Source organism: Myotis yumanensis, unplaced genomic scaffold (genome assembly GCF_028538775.1).
Source record: "Myotis yumanensis isolate MYYU_CA2020_CCGP unplaced genomic scaffold, mMyoYum1.0.hap1 SCAF_12, whole genome shotgun sequence".
NCBI classification, from domain to species: domain Eukaryota; kingdom Metazoa; phylum Chordata; class Mammalia; order Chiroptera; family Vespertilionidae; genus Myotis; species Myotis yumanensis.
This window is the reverse complement of record NW_027223763.1, coordinates 55064986-55089679: the sequence shown is the minus strand read 5'-3', so window position 1 is coordinate 55089679 and position 24694 is coordinate 55064986. Positions and strand designations below refer to the sequence as shown.

General features: G+C 38.1%; 1 protein-coding gene across 1 annotated transcript in view; it reads left to right on the top strand.

Annotated features, from left to right (window-relative positions):
* The first annotated feature begins 4484 nt into the window (after positions 1 to 4484).
* MPDZ (multiple PDZ domain crumbs cell polarity complex component) overlaps positions 4485 to 24694 on the top strand; it is a 268048-nt gene continuing 247838 nt past the window's right edge. The window contains exon 1 of the mRNA XM_070431681.1: positions 4485 to 4502. The gene's annotated coding sequence lies outside the window, so the exon portion shown is untranslated. The remainder of the gene's footprint in view (positions 4503 to 24694) is intronic.

The following is a 24694-nucleotide window of genomic DNA, read 5'->3' as shown; positions in this document are numbered from 1 at the left end:
CTACCTCACCTCTAGGGGGATCTCAGTTCTCTCATCTGAAAAACAAGTGGGTGAAGCATGGAATGTCAGATAGTTTCATTTCATATGAACTCCAGTCAATCGTTATGAATTGCCTGGAGTGTATCTTGAAAAGGATTTGAAACCCAGTGTGAGTATGTCATAAAAATGCTGGATAAATTAGTCATGTCTGCATTGGAGGAAGAATGAAGATGGCTGCCCATGAGATGCCAATTTCTCAGCCCTCCCACGTTCAAACTCTCTGATTTTGAATGTGGCCTTTGTATTTATGAACTATCTTAGAATTAAAGGAACCTACTGAGGATCTTTGTTACTAGATATTTATAGTGGCCCTACTAAAATTCAGGCACAGACTGGCAATGTCCCTATTCAGCTTAGGGACTATCATTCGCAGACCTTGCACACAGCTTGCCTTGCCAACTTTTGCCAGTGTAGCTCTATGTCAATGTCTGGTATATAACTATTTGCCAGTAAAACCAACTTTGTGGAGTTGTGTTACCTTATGTATTCCCCAAAGAGTCACAATAAGATCTCAGTTTATCATATTTTTTTTAATTTTATTATTTTTTTTATTGTTAACACTATTACAAATGTCCATTTCCCCACTTTGCCCACTCCACCCAGCCTATAGCACCCTCCCCCTGGCCTTCATCACTCTGTTGTCTATTTCCCTGGGCTATATATATATATATTTCTTTAAACCATTCTACTCACCTTACTTCACTCTTCTGAATTTCCTAGACGGAGGACAGGGAACACTATGGTTGGAAGAAAGATGTAGTCAATAATGTGATTGTTACTAAATATAACTAAATAAAATGTATAATTATTAAATTTGTTAAGACCAATTTCAAAACAGTAAGTTCTATTTCTTTTTTTACTTTTATGCAAAATCAAATATTTTAAATAATTTTTAGTTGGCTGCAAGTCTTACAATCTTAACACAAGTTATTATGATTGAGGTTTACCCCATTGTACATTTTATGCATTTTTATATGTACAGGTACTTTTAGTGGTTTTAAATACAATATACCTATAATTATAACTTCTAATCATTTATATAAAATTGTATTATAAATATTTTCCCATACTTTCCATCATTATTATAAACAGAAGAGGTCATATTAATTGAGTGTAGTATGTCACTAATGTTTGGACTATAATTTCTAAGGCATTTGCTTTTCATAGCACTTTTACATTATCAAAGCCATGTTATGATTTGAACTTAGATTTGTTTTACACATTTCAACATAGTATAATACACAGATGGACAAAGTTTCCCTTTTGCTCTATTGGAGAAAAATATTCTGTGTAAAAAAATTTCATAGACCATCATTATTTTTTTTAAATGTGAAAATAAGTTTGAGCCAAAATATATTAAGTATATAATATTTTAAAATAAATATAGTTTTATTGCTTCAAAATGTGTCATGGAATTTGAGTAACATAATAAATATAATGACGTTCATTTAAACATTGTACCATTTGTTTATTTTCTCTTTTGTTTCCCTTGCCCTAGGAGATGTATAGGGAAACATATTGCTATGAGAGATGGATGAGATTTTGTTGCCTATGGTTTCTTCTAGGGTTTTTATAGTTTCATGACTTATATTTAAATATTTTATCCATTTTGAGTTTATTTTTGTGTACAGTGTAAGTTGGTGGTCTAGTTTCATTTTTTTTGCATGTATCTGTCCAATTTTCCCAACATCATTTATTGAAGAGCCTATCTTGACTCCGTTGTATGCTCTTGCCTCCTTTGTCAAATATAAATTGAGCATAAAGACTTGGGTCAATTTCTGGGTTTCTTGTTGTTTTGTTGATCTATATGCCTATTCTTGTGCCAGTACCAAGCAGTTTTGATTACAGTTTCTTTGTAATATAACTTGATATCTGGTATTGTGATTCTTTCCTACTTTGTTCTTCTTTCTCAAAATGGCTGTGACTATTCAGAGTCTTTATTGGTTTCATATAATTTTTTGGAATATTTGTTCTAGATCTGTTAAATATGCCATTGGCATTTCAATAGGGATTGCATTGAATCTATAGTTTGCTTTGGGTAGTATAGACATTTTAATGATGTTAATTTTACCAATCCATGAACATGATATATTCTTCCACTTGTTTATATCTACATCAAAATAAAAAGCTCTGCATGGCAAAAGAAACTATCAACAAAATGAAAAGAGAGCCCACTGTATGGAAGAACGTATTTTCCAGTGAAACATCTGATAAAGGTTTAATATCCAAAATATATAAGGAACTCATACAACTTAACAAAAGGAAGACAAATAATCCAATTAAAACACAGGCAAAGGACCTAAATAGACACTTCTCCAAAGAGGACACACAGATGGCTAAAAGACAGAAGAAAAAATGCTCAAGTCACTAATTATCAGAGAGATGCAAATTAAATCCACAATGAGGTATCACCTCACACCTGCCAGAATGGCTACTGTCAGTAAATCAACAAATGAGTAGTGCTGGCAAGGATGTGGAGAAAAGAGAATCCTAGAACACTGCTGGTGGGAATTAATGCAAACTAGTGCAACCACTGAGGAAAACAGTATAGGGTTTCCTCAAAAAATTAAAAATGGAACTGTCATTTGACCTAGTGATCATGCTTTTCAGAATATACCCTAAGAATCCTGAAACACCAATCAGAAAGAATATGTGCGCCCCTATGTTTATAGCAGCGTTATTGACAATAGCTATGGTCTGGAAAGAGTCCAAGTGCCCATCAGTAGGTGAGTGGATAAAAAAGCTGTGGTACATTTACACCATGGAATACTATGCAGCTGTAAAAAAGGAAGGATCTCTTACCTTCTTTTGTGCTAGGAGAGTATTATGCTAGACAAAATAAGCCAGTTAGAGAAAAACAAGTATCACATGATTTCACTCATATGTGGAATCTAAAGAACAAAAGCGATCAACAAATAGATTCAGAGACATGAAATCATGGAACAGACTATTGAATCTCAGAGGGAAGGCGGAGGTGGGTAGGTAGGTAAGAAGAGATTAACCAAAGACCTTGTATGCATATATGCATAACCCATGGACACAGACAACAGTGTGATGAAGGCTTGGGGCAGGGGGATGGTTGGGGCAGTCTAGAAAGGGTCAGTGGGGGAAGAGAGGGGAACATCTGTAATACTTTCAACAATAAAGTTTTAAAAAGTAAAAATTGTACCATTGAAAATGACATGATATCTAAAATGTTCATGATTACCTTAATTTTTGTCAACAACATAACAGCCACGATTAGGTCATACTTCTATAGAGATGGACCTCATTGGGCATTCATGGAAAAATTAGTGGAATGAGACCACCAGGGCTCTGCTTATGTAAGTGTACAAGGGACCCCCTAAGTGAAAAACTTTTTTTAAAACTTTAACTATAGTTGAGAAGTATAATAGGCTGGTTTCCAAGGAAGACAACTTAGGTGGCTTGACTATGTGACCATGGTAAAGTCATTTAATGTCTCTGTTTCTCATTTTCCTCACACTGTGGTTGATGTAAAGATCCAACTGCTCTTTTAACGGGGGCTGACATATAATCCTTCAATAGGTTTTAACTATTATTATACCAATTCAGTTAAAGAATATTGGAGGGGGATAAGATTCTGAGTCAGGCATAATGCCTGTCATTCTGATTTTTGTCTAGCTCATCTCCTAGGAATTCATGACAGACTCCAAGGATGGGATTCTACCCAAATAAACAAAAAATGAAAACCAAAGAATTGTTTCATGAACATTCTTAGCTCATAAGAAGAGAAGGTTGTCAAGGACAAAGGGTCCTGTGTGATAGATGATGACATTGGCGTCCTCAACATTGGCCAACAGGTATATCTTTGATGTTGTCATTGTCTTAAATCATCAATGGCAGTGCCTTGAGGTGACAAGTAATGACATATGCCTCTTTGCCACTGATAGCAAAGAAGGCCCAATCCCAACAAAGCTCAAAAGAGGGGGGGAAATGTAAGATAAAGCACAGGAGAAATGTTCCCAAAATTCTCAAAGGAGAAATATAAAGGGCTCGTCTTGAAGGTGGCGATAAGACTAGAGAGACATAATGATTTGTGGCCCTTAATTCACCCACAAGCAGTTATCATATATCAAACCCGGGGTTTAGGTGGTGGTGAACAATGATTTGCTACAGAAATTGGTTCATTCAACAAATATTTATTGAACAGTTATAACATGCCAGGCATGTTCACCATAACAGTGAGAATCAGACAGGTTATATTGTAGCAACAAAGTACCTCACAATCTCACTGATTTATAACAGCAAATATCATTCCTTTTTTGTGTTACAGGTCTCTCATGGTCAACAGTGGCTCTCCTATATCATCACAACAACATCTTCACTTGGGAGACCCAGGCAATTGAGGAGCCTCTGTGTGGTATCCTGACGGTCTTGTGATGGAGAGAAAAGAGAAATGGTGAAGCATGATTGAATCTTAACACCTCCGTGCTGAAGTGCATGTAAGTTCCTCCTATGATCATTACTAAATTTAACGGGATGGAAATCTCTTACAGATGGGACACCATGGGGGAGAAAATGTGAGTAGTCAGCCTACAGCATCTACTTTGCCGTGGAATCTGTCCTCAGTGGTTTTAATCTAACAGCATTTCATTTGATCACATTAATCTTAAATTTGATACTAAATGGAGTAAATATTCAGGCACCAGTGAAAAGCACAAATGTGATAATACAAAGTCAGTGTGATTTCCAGTCTTAATTGCTTGAAGCTATTTGAAATTGTGGGTCTATAAATTCAGGGCCCTAGGATTCAGCAATTACTCCAGATTCTTTCATCATTCCCCTAAGGAAAGGTAATAATAAGTAGGATACCAGACATTTATGCAATCTCTCTGAGATCATAGAGGCTAACAAAGGGAACGTTTACACAAGGCAAAAGTACTTATGATTTCTTTGCAATAGACACTCTGCAGTAAATACACACAACAGCATTCATGCCTGGAGATATATACCACCTTGGGTTTGATCCTGGCAGATACCATAGATTCTGCAAGGTTGGACAGGTTAAATTCTTGTAGGGAAGACCTTTTGGACCACCCAAGGATCACAGAAATTGCAGCAGTGTTTCAGAGGAGATTTTATTCTGAGTTTTTCTTGTTCAGTGACCCATCCTCACTACACACAGGATACTTTTTTGTTCAGTTGACTTGACCAATTTTATCTTAAGTAATCGTAGTTTATGTGACTGAATTTGTCTTGACCTTTACTGCATTTAGGTAGATGAAATGGTCTTGTTTTTGACTTCTGAAACTATTTGTAGACCTTTGCCTTCACGTGTTTGAAATAAATGTGAGGCATTAATTGTAGTCAGACATCCCTGAACCCAGTTCACTTGGGAAAATACATCTCAAGGTGTAATTTATCATCCAGGACCTGTCCACTAGTTTGTTACTCCCTAGGAGTAAATTGGGCACTTTGAAAGATGCATTAAACAATTCCTAGCTACTAGGTACCATTTAGGGCTTTGGGGGAATAATATACTTAATGGTACCTTGGTGACCTCAAAAAGTTCATGTTGTTTTGAAAGTTCTTAAATTTCTTCCACAAAATAATTTATGCATTAGGAGGTTGGGTATGCTTATAAATATTTTTCAGTTAGGCAACAGCTATGAAGTAGAATAAATAAGATAACATTATCCTGCTGATGAAAAAATCACATGTTTGACAAATGTCTTATCTATCTTATCCATGAAATATATGGATAGCTCATAAAACAATTATTTCTTTGGAATTTATTTTTTTATCTATAAGGCTGTCTTGCATTTTATTTTAATTAGCAATGCTTTATAGCTATAAAGACTTCCAGATCCACATTACTGCATTTTTCCATAGTACAAAGCACATTTAGCCAAAGTCAGAATAATATACTGCTAAATATACTGAAAGTTCTGACAGTAATTTATGTCCTGCTTCCTCCTGTCATTCACAGCAGAGCTTCATCCATATTAAATGAATTGGTTGTTAAGTTTTGATACCTACTACTGCAATCACTTATCTTATTTATTAAGATGCATAAAATTAAGCTTGACCCACTAAGTCAAGTAAAAGTGATAAGCTTTGGATCTTGCTTTCATTTGGGGATAGAATTACTGCTTAAAAGAAATATAGTATTCATTGATTCTAATATGCAAAGATTTTCACATTTAAATGTCTCTAAAATTTGGATATGTCTACTAATTGATAGTGTGTCTAACTCTGTTAGCATTTATCTCTCTCTTATCGTCATAAAATGATGGTACATCTTACATTTGATAGCCTACTAGATTTTTGAAATATAATTTTGAAGAGAAGAACTTGGGTGAAAATAGTTCAATAACATGAAAATATTGCCATTAAGAAGGACAGAAGTTGATAATGGTTTTATACCCATTTCAGTCATATTGTCCTTCTAAAGATGAGTTTATCACCACTAACCAATTCTGAACATGTTTGAATGGAGGCAGAAACTGCCATTATATGAAAATAAAATCTGCTTAAATTTTAAGGTAATATATATGCCATAATAAAGCAGTGGACATGTTGGTTTAAATGGTAAGTAAAGCTTATTCTTACTATTCTCCAAATAATGGCTGGTGAAATAGTACTCACCAATGAAACAGGACTTTGGGGAGAAACACTCAGCCGATAACAGTTATGTTTACAACTGACATGGTTTCTTTTGTCATAAGAGACTTGAAAGGGGATATATTTTCCAGAATAACTCTACTCAAATAGTCTCAATTGCATTTACTATGAACATCTTTGGGTGGAACACCAAGTTCACATGTCAGAGCCAATGGAGAGGATTGTGTGTTAGAGGCCTAAGAAAAGCAAAGAAAGGGAGGAAGGGAGGGCAGGTAGAGGAATAAAGGAAGGAAGGGGAACGCATTTTACAGTCAGCCCAGATATAGAATTCCTGACTTTGATGTTATCCTGAACGCAAAGGAGATATTTGCCTAACTATTGTACACATTTTCATTAACAAATAATGATAAATAGAATAAATATGCTTTGTTCTCTCAATAAAATGTGAGGCCTGTTAGAGACTCCTTGCTGTATCATTCCAAAGTCCCAACATACAACTGGGAATTCCATTTATCATTTACATAATTTCAAAATTCTAGAATGTGATTTCAAGCTCCCTAAATTGGACACTTTTCAGGAGAGATTCAATTCAAACTTAAACAAGTAGCTAAGTCATAATTAAATTTTCAAATGAAATTTATATCATTGGGTGCCATTTGAATTTAATTTATGGAATCCAAAAAATTCACAGACTAATATACAATAAAATTTTTGATGTATCTTTCTACCTCTATAGAATAAATTCAATTTTCTCTGTGAAGAGAGGGGTTAAGGTAGGTTATCCATTGCAACAGTGAAAGGTTCTGAGGCTCTTGCACTATTCTTCTCACCATCACAACACAACTTTATGCTGAAGATGAGTCTATTGAATGACCAACGTATGTTCAAACTCTGAACATTTTAATAATATGTAAACATCTATGAATTTGGGGCTTGCCTTAAATTACTATTCAGAGTATCTAATTTTTATAATCTTCTTAACTATAGAAATAACACAGTTAACAAAGTCTAAATTTCAGTGAAAATTAAAAAAATAATGTAATTTTTGTTAGGATTTACTTCTGTTGACTATATGGATCTACATGTACCTTGTGAGTATGGCCAGGGTCTGTTGGCAGGCAGCAAAGGCTATTCATTTTGAAAAACATGACAGTCGAACTCATTGGCTCCATATTATCTCTCTTACATTTGGCAAATTACATTCTTCTTTGAGCTTCAGTTTCCACATCTATAAAATAATATCTACCTTTATAGTTATTGATAAGGTTAAATGATTTGTTGTATGTAAAGCACCTGGCATATAAAGCATGTTCAATCATTGGTTGCTTCCAGTGAGCTCCATGATAACTAGAGAGTAGTAGTAACTTACCTTTTAGTTGTACGTGACTGGAATCTACTTGATGGTTTACCTCTAATTTCTTTTTGTAAAATATGTTTTTATTAATTTATTTTTTTATTTTTTTATTGATTGAGTTATTACAAATGTGTCCTTATCCCCACGTTACCCTCCATCCCCTGCAGTTGTTTTTATTTATTTTTAGAGAGAGGAAGGGAGAGAGATAGAGAGATAGAAGTATCTATGAGAGAGGAACATCATAAATCAGCTGCCTCCTTCATGGCCCCTCCTGGGGATTGAGCCCACAACCCGGGCATATGCCCTGACTGGGACCTCTTGGTTTCTGGGTTGATGCTCAACCACTAAGCCATGCCAGCCAGGCTCTAATTTCTTTATAATTTTCATAAGCATTCAATAATCCAACTCAATAAATATCTATCAAATACTATTATTATTTTAGGGGGGTGGAAATTATAAAGTGACTCCATAGCCGTGCTCATAGAGCAGGTTGACATGTCAGAAGACATTATCAATTAAAAAAAAAAACAAACAAACCTGTACCCTTATTTTGCAGTCTTAGCAAACAGTGTGGGACTTCTTTTGACAAAAATGTAATATGAAATATAGTGATAGCAGGTATTATTAAACTACAGATGAGAAACATCCAGAAAGATGAGCTTGAAAATATTACCCAAAACACAGGAGCAGCATCCCACAAAGATGTGGAGAAAACTGTGAAAAAATATGTGAACACCGAGAGAACTTTTAAGCTAGCTTGGAGGCAAGAAGACTCATCATATATGACTGGTGGAAAATAGTTTGGTAGGTTTACAGTTAACCTAAAAACCTGTTATCTTTACTATAGCAGACAGCTAATCAGATGTCTAATTTTGGCTTAGGTCACATATTAGGGTCACTGGTGTTTTAGGATAACAAACTATTATTTCTTGCTAGAAGACTTGGGTCCATGAGACCTGGGATGATTTATTTTACTGATAAAGAAATGTGGGATGGCTTTGAAGTAGACAAGAATTTGTGGGTCATTAGGAGCCTCTGATGGCATTCTTTCAGTGGCCCTGTACCCCCTTCTCCATTCTTCATCCTCTCTGCCCTCCAGAAGTACCAAGTCTTCCTCTCATCTTATACAATACAGATGATCCTTCACATCTACTTCCATTATAGCTTCTAACCCAAACAGGCATATTAATAGCTTTCCCAAAAGGCAGTTTTCCTTCATGTAAGAGAAAGTCTTGTGCAAACTATTAAGAGAATCCCAGGTACTCTAGTTCAGTACACCAGAATGCATTAGAAATTCTAGTAATTTGCAATTCTTCCTTTCTCTGCTTGCTTTATCATAAAGCTTTAGGGAGAAGAGTATGAGGAGCCATAGTAGTTGAGCAATAAATCAGGTGACCATCTATAACCAACTTGTTAATTAATGTCATGATCAGAATATTTAATAACAGCATCCTTGATAACCGTAAATAATCAATTATCCAGCCTTTTCAAAGATCTCTTCTTTTGTTGCCAAAAATGTATCCTTAAAAAAAACAACCAGTTTGACTTATTTGTTACAAGGTAGACATTTTTTTACAACTATTCCATGAAGAGTTTAAGAAGACAGGGCAGGAAAGTGAATTTTTATACCCCCCAAACTGTTGGTATGAAGATTACCCTCTTTATTTTCATTCTTTCTTTTGTACAGTTGGGAAGATGGTGATAAAGGGGTAGCACAGTGGTGGTGAGGGGCTATGTGGATGAGAAAGAGGTGAAGAGATTGAGTGCCTACTATGAGTGGGAAAAGGGAAAAGGGGAAAAAGATGCCTAATATGTATATGTGTTGTCTAAAACCCTTTTAAGGAATTTTCAAAATTTAAGTTTTCTTTAAAGAGCCACTAGATACTGCTGTTTCTTTATATGTTATACACATAGAGATTGGACCACATGAAGCCTCAGGTATTATATGTGATGTAAATTTTTGTAAAAAGTTACACACACACACACACACACACACACACGCTTTTCAAAGGCCAATCCCGTATTCATCTTCACATCTTCCACAACACCAAGCATCAGCATTTTACATATCAGGCACTCAATAATTATATGCTAAAGCCACACAAAGAAGTTGGTTCCAAATTAGTGTTAAGTAAGGTGGAAGCATTGTGACAGGTTGGTAAGAGTATGGGACTGGTGGCATGAAAAATCTCAGCCATACTCCTGGCTTAGGAAACTCAGTGCCTTTGAAACCTTCAGCAAATTCTTTCTCTTCCATGGAACCAGGTTCCTGCTCTGGATCATAAAGGCATTGACTGGGTCATCTCTCACTGCCCTTCCAACATTCTAAGTCCATCACTTTAACCTGACAGGTTTCCAGGTAGTGTTATTCAGCATGGATGGATTAAGCCTTGTTGAGCCAAAAATTCCATCAGATCTGCTCTGGCGTTTAGATTTTATCTTGTTTCCCGTTGTTTGTTGTTCTCAGATGAACAGCTGGGGGCATTCTCTGAAAGAAGGGTGACAAAGGCACTTGTTTCCCACACACCACCGTTGTCTAAATGACTAGAGGCGATAAAGAAGCCCGGGTAATTGCAACACCTGTATATTCAATGCATGTTGTGTATTCCAGGCACTGTGCTAGTCGTTTTTTCTTTAGCTGAAAATAATCCTGATAAGTAGGCCTCATTGCCTTCGTTACACAGGTTAAGACAATCCCTCCTAGAAAACACTGCTTGAAATCAGTGTAACAATCACAAGTTAGAGAGCTGGGGGTCAGTTGGGACAGAGGTGGTAACCCCTTGAGTCATAGGAAAGATACTGTGCAAATTTGCAGTCATAAATTTGTATTTGTAAATATACTGCCTCAGTAGTTTGTAGGGTGATTTTTTTTAAGAAATTGGTATCTGTAAGAGAGAGACTTTAGGAATATTTCAATAGATCTTACTTGCAGAAATGAAATTTACTAAGAATATCTTTTGTCCTATTTTCAGCTGGTTCTATTGAAATTGGCTCTTTCTTACAAGTAGATGAACTAAAGATTTATTGTCCTCAGAACATGTGGAAATTAGAAAATGGACTAATGGAATCCATTATATCCTCTCAACAATTAGATGAATTGTAGATCAATACAGTATATTAATAGAGTCAAACTGATTTATATAAATATCCCACTGGGACAGCCACAGGGAGATAGCATCGGCCCACTAGTCTCAAGTATCTTGAAAAGCACAAAAAAAATCAAACTAGACAACGGACTCCTTTCCCACCTGTGTTTTTACAATTTTGAGATGTGAATAAGTTAGTCTTATTGCTTAATGATCACAATCACTTCAGATTGAAAACTAAAAATCTAATAGTAGCAAAGTGAACAATGTTCTTCTAATAATAAATAAATTCTCTGTCATGCAATCCATAGTCAAACATTTTATTGTTTTATTTTGTTTTAATTTTAGATAATAATTGTTATTTTATTTTAGATATTTTCAGGAGCAAATGACTCTGAAAAAAAGGGGCTGATTAAATATGATTAATATAACAGTTGCCCTCCCCTGTGCACATTCTCCATAAACCTCAAAGCCTAACCTCAAAGATAAAAAATAAAATTCCAGAGGAAAATTACTGCAAAGGTGGTTTGTGCTAAACTGGCATCAGACATAAAAATAAAATAATGTCTGTAAAGCTCAAGGGATTAATTAGGATTTTAATGTGGTCTTATTTCTAGGAAAATAGTAGGAATCCTGATTTAAGAAGCCTTGTGTTTCACAAAGTAAAACAAAAACAATGGAGTCAGTCAGTCTATAAAATGTTCCTGAATTGAAATTTAATGAAAATCTTTAATTAATTTTTATTGGGACCGCATTTCATCATTATCAGTGAGAATCATTAGAAAAATAGAGAATGGTATGAACTACCCACATCCCCATTAAAAAAAAAAAAGAAGGTCAAAAGGTAGACTATGGCAGTTCAGCAAGAAAAAGAAAACAAATTGTAAATTATCTTCTGCAGAAGGACAGAGTGCTCAGCCAGACAGCACAAGTTTTATTTTTTTGATTTCTCATGGTATTCCAGCACCCACATTATGCGTTTAGATTTAGTGAACATAATGTATGGCTGGGCTTTGGGGCCACTCAGCTCTAATTGAAGGGTTAGGACACATACATTCATGTGCTCCTAAAAGGAAATTGGCACATTTGCAATAACCTTCCGACCCCAAAAACTTAGAGCTGGGTGCAGAATAAAGAAGTCAGCTTTCATTCTGGAGGAAAGGTAGAGAAAAGCCCAAGCATCCTTTTCCATTTTCGTTGACAGGATACAGAAATGAAAAGCAAAAAGGAAGCAAGTGTCAGATAAGTCAAAAGCTGTTTCTTATTATCCTGTTTCTTAAGAGGAAAAAATAATGTATATCAGGGCACATGAGTGTCATTTCATTTATTATTAATTTAATTTTGATTATCATAGTTGCTAGAAGTGCTTCCATTGACATTTGATAACAATCCTTTGTTACTTAAATGCAACTTTAAATTCCTGTGCTGCTTTCCAAGGCTGGCTTTATGTAATTTAATTTTATAGTGCACATTTGAAAGCATCAGATGAAGAAATAGCTGACTCATGCTGGTCAATAAGAAAGTAGATTTTTCCTTCTCAATTGGTCACACCATTCTAAGACTGTCCCAATCAATATAGTGAATACTCAGTGATTTGCTCTCATCCATGGTTGAGAATAGAAAGGACTGACAGCACAAATCAAGGGATTCAAATACAAGCTCTTTCCAAAATTGTCCACAAAGGTGGTTATTGTTCATCAAACTGACATTTGAAGATTTCTCTACAGAAGTCTATTCATTTCCACAAATGCCTAACAGCAGACATGATGTTTAAACTAGAAGTAATATGATGGTTTCCAACTAAGTGATCTATGAAGAATTTCCTCATTCTTAAATATTTTTATTTTTTTCTTTCTTTATTGTATAACTAGAGGCCTAGTGTACAAAAATTTGTGCACTGGCGGGGGGGGGGGCGGGGGGAGTGTCCCTCAGCCCGACCTGTGCCCTCTCACAGCCTGGGATCCCTCAGGAGATAACCACCTGCTGGCTTAGGCCCACTCCCCAGGTGGCAGATGGCCGGCCCGGATGGCGGCGGGGTGGGCGGCAGATCGCGCTGTCCCGCCCTGCGGCCCCGGGCCGCACATGGGAGGCCCAGATGGTGGCAGGCGAGCGGGGCAGGACAGCCTTTGCCATCCCACCTGCAGTATGCAAATTTAATGGCCATCTTTGTTGGTTAATTTGCATACTCTCCTGATTGGCTGATGGGCATAGCGAAGGTATGGTCAATTAGCATCTTTGTCTTTTATTAGTGTAGAAGGTATTACATATGTGTCCTTATCCCCTCAATGTCCCCCCTCCCCCGCTCATGCCCTCACCCACTCTGGTGTCTGTGTCCATTGGTTATATATCCCAAGAAACTAGAAATACCAATCAGAAAGAATATATGCACCCCTATGTTCATAGCAGCACAATTTACAATAGCTAAGGTTTGGAAACAGCCTAAGTGCCCATCAGCAGATGAGTGGATTACATTTTTAACAATGACACAAAATGAAATAGCGAGAGAGGAAAATGTTAAGAAAAAGCATAAGTGTTCAGAGGGAATAACACTAACTTTAAGCAGCTTGGGTGCGTGGTTCCCAAGGTTCACTTAGGCAGGGTTTTCTGTCTCCTCACTTATTCTAGAATTGATTGTGTTTCTATCAGAAAAAACTACATTATTTCAGCTTTCTGACTCAGGTGACTAAATCATATCTCTTCCAATAAATAATTAAAATAGTGCCTAACATATATAACAAGTATAATGTAAAAGGCACTGGCAAGTGTTTGCAAGAATTACCTCTTTTACTCACCACAACAGCCTAAAAGCAGGTACAATGATTGCCTCTGTCACTGAGGTGAGGTAAACTATTCCCCAGGAACAGTTATTAAATAGTGGATCAGAGATACATCCTTAGCTTTTAACTGGTCTCCGGGCCCCCAGGATTAGTCACCTTACTTCCTGAGGTGGGTGTGTGAATATGGTGGCCACTAGCCATAGGTGGCGGTTTCAATTTAAATTAAAATGAATTAATAAAACTTACAAATTCATTGCCTCAATCACAAGAGCCACATTTCAAGCATTCAATAGCCACTGTACTTCATAGTGCAGATAGAATAATTCTATCCTCGCAGGAAGTTCTACGGGTCAGCACTATCTTAGGAAATGGGTTTTCCTTTGATGACAATAACTTTCTCTTCCATTCCCCACAATATTCCAAACCAACATTAAGTCCACTGAGAATATGTGGGCTGTGATGAATCTTTTCTTCCCAACCTCCACAGGAAAGGGCTACCATCTCTCATCTTGAGAAAATGGTTTCTATCCCATTTCTCAAAGCGAAGCTGTTTTAATGATAAAAAATGATTAGGAATGAAAGTTTTAAATTATTATCAAGTAGAAATGTGAAGGGTACTCTGTGGGAGTCAATATGGACTTTTCACCAAACCATCTGTATGATCTTTGACAGCTGAGAAAGAAAAGCAAGTAAGATTATTATAAAGCATATTTTATGGTGTTGATGTTATTTTGGCATCACATGAAGTACTGATGAAATTTCTCTAGGGAATGCTGCTATGTGCAGTTCTGCAGCGAATGCTACAAGAGGACATTCTAAGTCTGAGAACACATCAGAAAATAATCAAAACGATTCAGTACTAAATCATGACAAAGAATTAGCTAGTCTTGGCCTGAGTCCTATAGACAAAAAGAAGTTGTTAAAGAATAGCATGGAGTTAAATGAGATCCAGAAGGGAGCAGACCAGGTGATTGCCAATGACTTTCTAATAATGGCAAATCAATTTAATGTTACTAGTGTAAATTATCGATTATCAAATTAAGAATTAAAATGTTAGGTGGTATACCCAAAACCAAAGTTCATGCATGATAAATCAATTTAGGTAGAACTTCAGTTGTACTTTTTGGAGGTGGAAAAAGAAAGCATCCAGAAAGACTGACAGAGCTAAGATAATGATTTCAGCGGCTCTAGGAAAGTATTCGAAAAATGTAATAATCAGTATCATTGGCCAACATATAATCTGTAGTTTTCATTTTTAAAGTGAAGGTGTACTATCTTATAAAATAATACTTTTTAAAAAAAAAAAAGTTGTCTTTGAATACTGGCACAACTTCATTTTGCACATAAGAAAAAAATCAGAATCTTAAAATTTTCTTATTGAAATAAGCTTTGGGAAGTTCTGTAGTTCATCCTCTAAAGTTCATAGGTGAGGATACTGAGACCCAGAAATGGTCAATAACAACCAAGATTGTTATAAGAAATAAGTGATTCAGCTATGAATGGATTCTAAACCATTTAGACTCTGAAGTGTAAGTTCTTAACCAACCATTTTTTAAGTGAAAGTCTAATAAAATTAACTTGATTGGAGGCCTGCTTGATAGGTATCCTTTGAGGGACCTAGTACATGGCTAACCAGGAAACCTTTGCCTGCTCAGAAAAACATTAGTAATTTATACCATCAATTTTGCATTTTTAAACAGATTTATTTTTTTTCAACCTGAACTGAGAGATGTGTTTCAAATGGGCAGCTACATAATGGAAAATAACCTGGTAGCACCTAGGCATTTGGGGGAAGACTTAAAGAACTAAGAACACTTTTCCTGTTATTGATTTTTTCCCAATCAGTTTAAAGTGAAGAAGCAGAAAGATAGGAAGGCTCTGCCTAAGTAATAGGAATAATTTCAAAATAGCCTATCATAAAAATTGATGATATAAAGCATTAATATTTTCCTGAGCCCCAACTTTATCTTGGGCCACCATAACTGAATCCAAACACTGCATTACTTCTGGTTGATAGATGATGGAAGGCTGGCCAGGAATTGTGGAACCCTATGTCATCTTTGATTCATCTGTGTCACCAGCACCTGCATCACAGCTGTGTGACCTCAACCAATTGATGAAACAAAGAGGAGAGAAAAGAGGAAAAGGTTTGGAGGAGATTTGACTTGGAAATTGCTATGCTTTATTTCTTACCTACAATTCCTTATGTAATCCCATCTGTATGTGTGTAGTTCCTAAAATTCATTATTTATCTCACAGATGTTCATATGGCAAAGGTTGTAGATATTCTTGTTTATTCTCTACAAAATATCAGTCTTCTAGGGTATATTTTTAGCTTTCTAGTTTCCATAGATCATGTCTGAGCAGACTGGGTGACTAGCAATAATCCAATGATCTCATGATTGGAGCTATGGGAAAATAACTAGTAGCTGCCTGAGTCACTAGAAATGCCAGTTTTCTCTTGTACCTCAACAATAGTATTGGATATCTTTGTCCAAGGACTTCTCCTTGTTTGTGCAGAGATTCAAGGTGATTTGACTCTCCCAAGTTACCTTCATTAAAACTTACATGGGAATAATCAAGGCATGTTGAGCTTTTAGTTATCAGGACAACTGCCTTCTCTAAGGAAGCCGTTCTGGGGCCAGCATTGCTTTCTCCTAACTGAGTGAAAGGGGTGGTCAAGTCAGAGGTCAAGGCCTGTGTTTCCAGCTGAGGGAGCTGTGAAAGCAGCAGAGAGGGCTCCTCAGGTTTTAACACCACTGGCAGCAGAGCCAGGCCAGGTTATTAAATAATAGAGGCCCGGTACACGAAATTCATGCACTCAGGGGTTGGGGTGTGTGGGGGAGTGTCCCTCAGCCCAGCATGTGCCCTCTTACAGTCCTGGAGCCCTTGGGGGATGTCTGACTGCCAGCTTAAGGGGAGCGGGCCTAAGCCGGCCATCAGACTTTGGACATCCTTAACGCTGCTGCAGAGGTTGGAGAGGCTCCCGCCAGCACTGCTGTGCTCACCAGCCATGAGCCTGGCTTGTGGCTGAGCGGTGTTCCCCCTGTGGGAGCACACTTACCACCAGGGGGCAGCTCCTGCGTTGAGCATCTGCCCTGTAGTGGTCAGTGTGCATCATGTGACTGGTCATTCTGCCGTTCAGTTGATTTGCATATTAGCCTTTTATTATATATGATTCCCAGTGACTTGCACCAAATTCAAATTCTTGTTGGCAGCATGCTATAGCTAACCAATGCAGAGACTTTAGAGAAATTCTTTGGCAAACCCTTCTAATTTAGAAAACTATGTAGTTAAATTAGTCTCTGGGGAGAATTACCAGTTCACTAAAGAAAGCAAAAACTCAACAAAACGTTGGAGGACAGTAGGTTAGGGGAAAGAGGGAAGGAAAGGAAGGAAGGTAGGAAGGGAGAAAGGAAGGAAGGGAGGGAGGGAGAGAGGGAGGGAGAGAGGGAGGGAGGGAGGGAGGGAGGAGTCAGTGCCCTGTGCCTATGGTGTTGTTTTTTCCTTCATACAGATAAAGTATACAGACTATTGAAATAGTTTAGCAGGGAAGCCTTGTCGTCAATAGGTAAGAAAACCACTAATGGTACAAGGGCTTCCATATTCAGTTTATAACTTCTTTGCTATACCTCAGTTACCTTGTCTAGGATGTAGAGCTACAATATGCCACTAATGTCTTAGAGATGGAGGTGTCCATTGCCTGTGTTTGGACACAAGAGGTGGAACAGGCTGTGTGTTCTCCCCTCACCCAATCCTATGAGGAACATCCAGCCTCCCATCATCCACAGAGGTTCTACTACAACCCACTTTTGAGCCTCCCAAGCAAAAGATTCTTTTAGAGGCAGTTATTTCTAGCAGTAATTATGGGCATAATAATGAAAAAAAGAACTTTTGGATTTTTAAGAAACTTTTTCACTAGTTCCATAAATACTTTTTCAGGTTGTACTATATGTCGAGCACTGCCCAAGGCACTTGAAAGACACCAGTGAACAAAAAAAATTTTTTTTTCTATTTTCAGGGATTTTACATTTTAGCTGTAAACAATCTGAACCTTACATCCCTCTGAAGGGCTACAGCTCAAGGGACCTGCTTTGAGTTATGACATAATATTCATTTTATTTAAAACCATTGTCTAATGTCAGAAAAATTTAAAAGGGAAGAAGAACAGAGGAAAATAAAGAGGCACAAGAGAGGGAAGTAAAAAAGTATTAAATAGACTCAAGCTTTTTGTAATTCCACTCTTTAGCAAATTAAGAATAGAAGAAAATGTCAATGTCATGTCATAATAGGCTACTTCAGTTTATTTCTTTTCTTTATTAAATCTTTATTGGTCAGATTATTACATTTGTTCCTCTTCCCCCCCCCCCCCCATAACTCCCTTCCTTCCAGTTCCCACCCCACCCTCCGCCCTCACTCCCCACCCACTGTCCTCATCCATAGGTGCACGATTTTTGTCCAGTCTCTTCCCGCATCTCCCACACCCTTTCCCCCCGCCCCCAAGAATAGTCAGTCCATTCCCTTTCTATGTCCCTGATTCTATTATAATCAACAGTTTATTTCTTCATCAATTATCTTAGCAGATTGTGAATAAGAACAAATAGAGAATATATTGTATTCAGTTCCTTTAACTATGACTATTTCAACTTTTAAGAAACATTTTTCAAACTTAGGTTGATTTTGTCCTAATTTTCATTTATTATACCAGGTATTGGGCATCTTCTATATTTAAGACACTGCACTAGGTGATTTGCATAGTAGTTAGTTTACGTGTTAAATCGTGGAGGGGTTTTTTTAGGGTTTTTTTTCCCATCACCATTTATCCCCCCTATACTCTCTTCCACCTCCACCCCTCCACCCCTGGAATCACCACACTGTTGTCAAAGCCCATGAGTTCTCTCTTTTTTTCTTTTTTCTTAGTCCCTCCACCACCACCCCAGATACTCTCCCCCGCCACCAGAACGCTCTTCCTGCTGTCTATGAGTCTGTCTCTATTTTGCTCGGTAGTTCAGTTTGATCATTAAATTCCACATATGATTGAAATCCTACGGTACTTGTCTTAACATAGTTAATATCAGCATTACATAGGTGAGGGAACAGAGACTAAGTGACCTGCTCAAGATCATTCTCCTAGCAAATGGAGGAGGTAACATTTGCTTTTAATTATTTATTCCTCTAAGCCTGTGTGTCCTAATCTATAAATAAGGAATAATAATAACTACTTTGTAGGAATGTTCTAAGTATTACAAATCACATATGAAAAGTTGCAATGGCTGTGCCTGCCACATAAGAGGCTGTCTGATAGCTGATAGCTATTATATTACATATCTATTATATCAACAGGGGACACCTAGTACTATAAAATGCAGAGAGGACTGTATCAAAACTCCACTATTTGCCCCGTGGGAAACTCAAGGTCTTCCCCAATATTTTTGTAATTATCCAGTGGCTGATATGTCCCCTCTGTGATGTCCTGTTTCTAGTAAACTTATTGTTTACTCTATAGCTTATAGTTGTTCCATTGTTGAAACAGCATAAAATAAATATTAGATATCTCTGGTCTTAAAATATCCTTGGTCATTTCAGCCAAATGGACTCCAGCTCCCACACTTTAAGGACATTCATTTGCTACACATAGTAGGATAGCTCACTCTTCTAACTACTGCCACCTCAAGGCTTCATCCTTAGCCCCAATCAGGTACCGATATATTTTCTCCAGACAAAACCATTTCTCCTTCAGGAAGACCCTGGATACCAGCTGATAAAATAAGTTTTCACTAGGGGGTCCCTTGTTTTCACACAGTTGGGCTGGATTCTAGCCTGGGCCCTGAGGTTTGCTGGGTGAATCACTGTGGGCAAGTTATGCTGGCATTTATTCCCTCAGTTGTCAAATAAGAAACTTGGACTAAATGATCAGCAAATCTATTTTTTTTGCTCGGCATTTTTATTCTATTCAGAGCTTTCAGATAATTCTTTTACTTATAAATTTTGGCATACAGGGTAGGGTTAGGAATGGATCTTGAGAATATTTCATAACCAATTGCACAATGAAAGAGACTTAATGCATAAGGAAGACTCGTCAATTTTGTTTTGCTGGTTCACCAAAAATGGAACAAAAGTCACATCTCCTTTGGCACTTTCAATCATCATGCACGATATGACCACACTAATAAAAACAAAGACAAAGGAGGTACAATGTTTTGAAAATGATGGAAAAGGGCAGAAATATCATTGTTAGGACAAAATGTGTTATAATAATATTGATGCGATCAGGAAATATTTTCCTATCTAGCCACTGAAATTTGGGGAGGCAATTGTTTTGTTATGCCGAAGCATTTGGCAGTGCATACAGCACCTTGTAGCAATATATTTTTTTTGGTTAAAAAAGAAATCTATGTTCATTGTAAGAAAATTGGAACATTCAGAGGGATACAAAAAATAAAAAAACAAGATGGAAATTACTCTATATTACCAGCCAGGAATAACTATTGTTAATATTTTGATTTATTTCTATTGGAACTGATTGGAACCAATGTTATATTCTGACTTATTTTTCTTAACATGGTTGATAATTATATCTTTCCCATCAATCTAACATTGTTTACTGAGGGGTTGAGTCAAGGCTAAGGTCATAGTAATCAGAATTAGGGCGGATTGATGACTTAATTCTTAAAATTAGGATTATGACTGTATTTTCAGAGGAAATAGTAAAGTTGGGCACTTGCTTTCAGAAACTCTGAAGGAGGATAAAATCGATAAAATCCATCTCGGTTTTGAAGATTGTTTACATTTAGAGTAGCTATATCTCTTAGTTGCATGTCAGTGGGAGTTGCTGCCTGAGTGATCTCTTCATAGAAAGTGGTGAGAAGACTTGTTTTTGGGTGGAAGACACATTGAGGTTCAGGAACAAAGCAAGTAGTGGCAATATGTGCCATGGGGAGTGCAGGCACTTGTGGATCTGCTTCGCAAAGGTTCAAAGTGTGGCTTTTCAACCTGGCTGGCTGACGGGCCTTACACAGGTTTTCCTCTTTGGGACTCAGTTCCTTAATACGTAATAAGTTTATCTCCTATCTCACTGGGACTCTATAGCAATTAATTGGTTGATTGCATACAAGTCCCTTAGCCTGGAATATAATTTTAAATGCCAAAGAAATATTAGCTATGTATTGTTATTGCTGTTGTTACTGCCCATTTTTCACAAGTTCCAATAAATCTCATTGGGGTATGATCAGGAAACACTTATTTTTCTCTGGTCACAACTTCTCACTGCTATTCTTGGTCTCCCTTTTCTACCCCTTAGCAATGTCTTGAGTAAAGGCTATGACTTTCCTGTCCTTTTGGATAACCCAAATTCAATCCTGCTTAAAACTTCCATCTCAAGTAATGTAGATCTTCTCTTTCGCTTTCCCACCACCCGCACTCCCAGCAGCCTTGAGCCGGGACTCTCTCTGCCTCCATGGCAAGTGATGAGCCTGGCTCCACCAACTCTTTCCTGCTCCCTCTGCCAGCTCCATCAACCAGGGCTAGGACAAGCAGGCAGAAGAAAAGGGACAAGTGTTTATTATGGTCTCTTTTCTGGCTGTTCCTGTGGAGCTAGTCCTTTTGGTTGTTGCTTCTCCTCTGGGAGGTCATGACTGGCCTCTGTGCCTCATCCCATGTTGGCTCCCTCCTGAGATACTGGGAGGGGCATATAGGGCTTTCCCCACAGCACTTACCTGACATGTTATTCTGGGTCAGTACATCAGTTTGCTAGTGTTGCCATTATCAATTACTACAGACTGATTGGCCAAAACAACAGACATTTACAGTCTCATACCTTTGCAGGCTAGGAGTCTGAATCAAGGCGTCAGCAGAGTTGGTTCCTTGGCATGTGAAAGCATCACCGTCTTCTTTGCCTTTATCTTAACATGGCAATCTCCCTGTGTGTATGTGTTTGTCCAAATTTCCCCCCTTTATAAGGAAATTAGTCGTATTGGATTTGGACCCCCCCTAACAACCTCATCTTTACTAATTACATCTGCAGCAAATAAAGTTGCATTCTGAAGTACTGGTGGTTAGGACTTCAACATGCATATTGGGAAGACACAATTTAATGCGTAATAGTCAACACCAACCATTCCCATGTGACCAGCCCCTCCCAAGATCTTGCCTCTATTATAATTCAGGAAATTAGGGAAGCAGGGGATGGGCCCACCCCCTCCCCCTCCCACTCACTCATGCCTCATCACACCTGTGTTTCTGGCAGGAGTTCAATACTAGGTTCTATAGTGCCCCCATCCACCTCATTAAAGGAGGTGCCTTGTAGACACCCACCTTGAGCTCATCTGCTTTATGATTCTAAGTGACTGAGCCACTGTCATGCCTCAAGAAGATATTCGGAAGTCTACTGGAGTCCTCAAACTCGAACCTTTCATAATTAATACCACCTTTTTCAAATCTGGTTGCTCCAAAATGATTTTCATGAAGTAAATATTTTACTGCCCCTCTCCCTAGATCATATCTACCTGGAAGGTAGGAGAAGTGCACAGAAAGAGTAACCAAAAGCAACCAGGTAGTTCAGTGATGCTTTGGTTAATTTCATCAAAGGCAAGTGCAGGCCTTCGTCTGCTCTGAGCTGCCATACATGACATATGGGACTTCCATGATTCATTCTGTGAAGACCCTACTGTGTTTGTTCATTTCTTCATTTTAAAATGAGTCTTCGTTTCCATAGATTGTCCCAGTATTCTTATCGCTTGGAAATTGGTCCGAGTATAATTCATTGGCCAGCAAAGCACTGTGACAGGTTTGGGGGCAGAGGCTTGAGAGCCAGACATACAACCCCACAGCTCACAGGCCTGCCCAAAAGAACTGCTATCTTCAGGGATAAGCACGATTGAGCATATAAGTTACATGTTTCAACTCCAAAAAGGGTAGAGAAGAACAAACCCAATGGAAGTTGTTTTTTTCCCCCCTCAGATCCTAGCAGAAATGATATGATAATCCTGGCTAACTTCAACATTTCTCCAAAGCAGTGGTTCTCAGGACATATTCTCTAGATCACCTGGGAATTATTAGAAATGCAAATTCCAGGTCCCACTCCAGACCTCCAGAGTCAGAACCTCTGGGAGGGGGCCCAGCCAGCTGTGCCTTAGGAGGCTCCCAGGTGATTCCCATGAACACACAGGATGGAGAAGCACTGCTCTAAAGCAGAGTGCTTAACCAGGGCCGCACATTCGAACATCTGGGGCCCTGAAACACACACACACACACACACACACACACACACACAAACCAATGATTGTTCGGGCCCTAACCCCTAGCAGTTAGGTCACAAGAGCCGGGGTGAGTTCGGAGCAGGGGTATTTTTATAAAGCTCCTCAGATGATTCTAGTGAGTGACCGGAATTGAGAGCCATGGCTCTAAATCAATGACTCCGCACTGCTCCGTACAGCTCTTCTGGGGCAGCTGTCAGGTGGGAATGGGCCCAGCTGCCGGGACTTTTGGTCCCTGCCCTCATTCACCTGGAGCAACGGGACATTTATCTGCTTTCCACTCCTGGCCTCAGTGTAATGTTTTGTTTGAACAAAGGTTTCTGCGGCTAAAAAGTACAAACATTAATTCTCTAAAGGGTAATAAATTGTAAAAGCCAAGAGCCCCTTATTTCCTTCTCATTCCATTTGATGGAGAAGGTGAGACAGTAAAATAAATATATGTGGAGCTTATCAGGGAAGAATAGCAGGAGGCTCCTCGTGAGGTTAGAGGAAATCTGAGGTTTTGGAACGGGCTAAAGTGCATGGAAACATTTGTGTGGGAAGTTCAGGAATGCGGCGTGCTGTTCCAACTGCTCAGTGCTTCTCTAATCTGACCCTCTAAAACTCCTCGCTCATTAGAACATAAATTATACTGTTACAGATTGAAAACATGTCCACCTTTTGAAAAATAATTCGTGGTATGACAGAAAGTAGAGATATTTTTCTCCCGATTTTAGTTATCCAGCATCAAATCTATGAGCCAAACATTGCTCTGACCAGGGTGACTCAATTGGCTGGAGCATCATCTCCTACAGTAAAAGGCGGTGGGTTCAATTTCCAGTCAGGACACATACCCAGGTTGAGGGTTCCATCCCCAGTTGGGGTGCATATGGTAGGCAACTGATCTCTCTTCCTCTCTCTCTCTTTCCCTCCCTTCCTTCCACTCTCTCTAAATCATTTTTTTAAATATATGATCAAACAATGAAATACAAAATACAGAGATGCTTAAAATAAGATGGCCAAAGAGGACTACAAAGGCACACACAGCCCGCATTGGGATTTGTTGAAGGCAAATAAAATGCTGCCGTTGAAACTATTTTAGAATACCTATTTTAAGTATATTTATTTTAATTGAAACAGTTTTTGTATATAAAGATGCCAAGAAGGAATAAATATAAATATAAAAGGGGAATAGCTTCATTGATCAAGGTAAATAGATATTTTCGAAGGCAATTTGACTCTCTCTCTCTCTCTCTCTCTCTCACACACACACACACACACACACACACACACAACCAATGAAAGGCTCTGCCAACATTCGTGATTAGGGACTTTCAAATATCCACTAGGTCCCTGGAAAAGGAAACCTAACTAAAGAAAAAGTCTAGCATGTTACACGCAGTGACAGTGCTGATGATGGACAGGCGATCTGAGTAAGCACAAAAACAATGAACAATATTTAAATCTGGAGAGGTATGAACACAAATGCCTGATGAGTGTCAGAGGTGTCAATTGGACAGATGGAGAGAAGAATAGGCCTGCAGGGTGGGGAGGCAGAGGTAGCTGTCAAAGGTGGCAAAAACAGGAAACTCCAGTTGGTGGGATGCATGGTAGAATTAT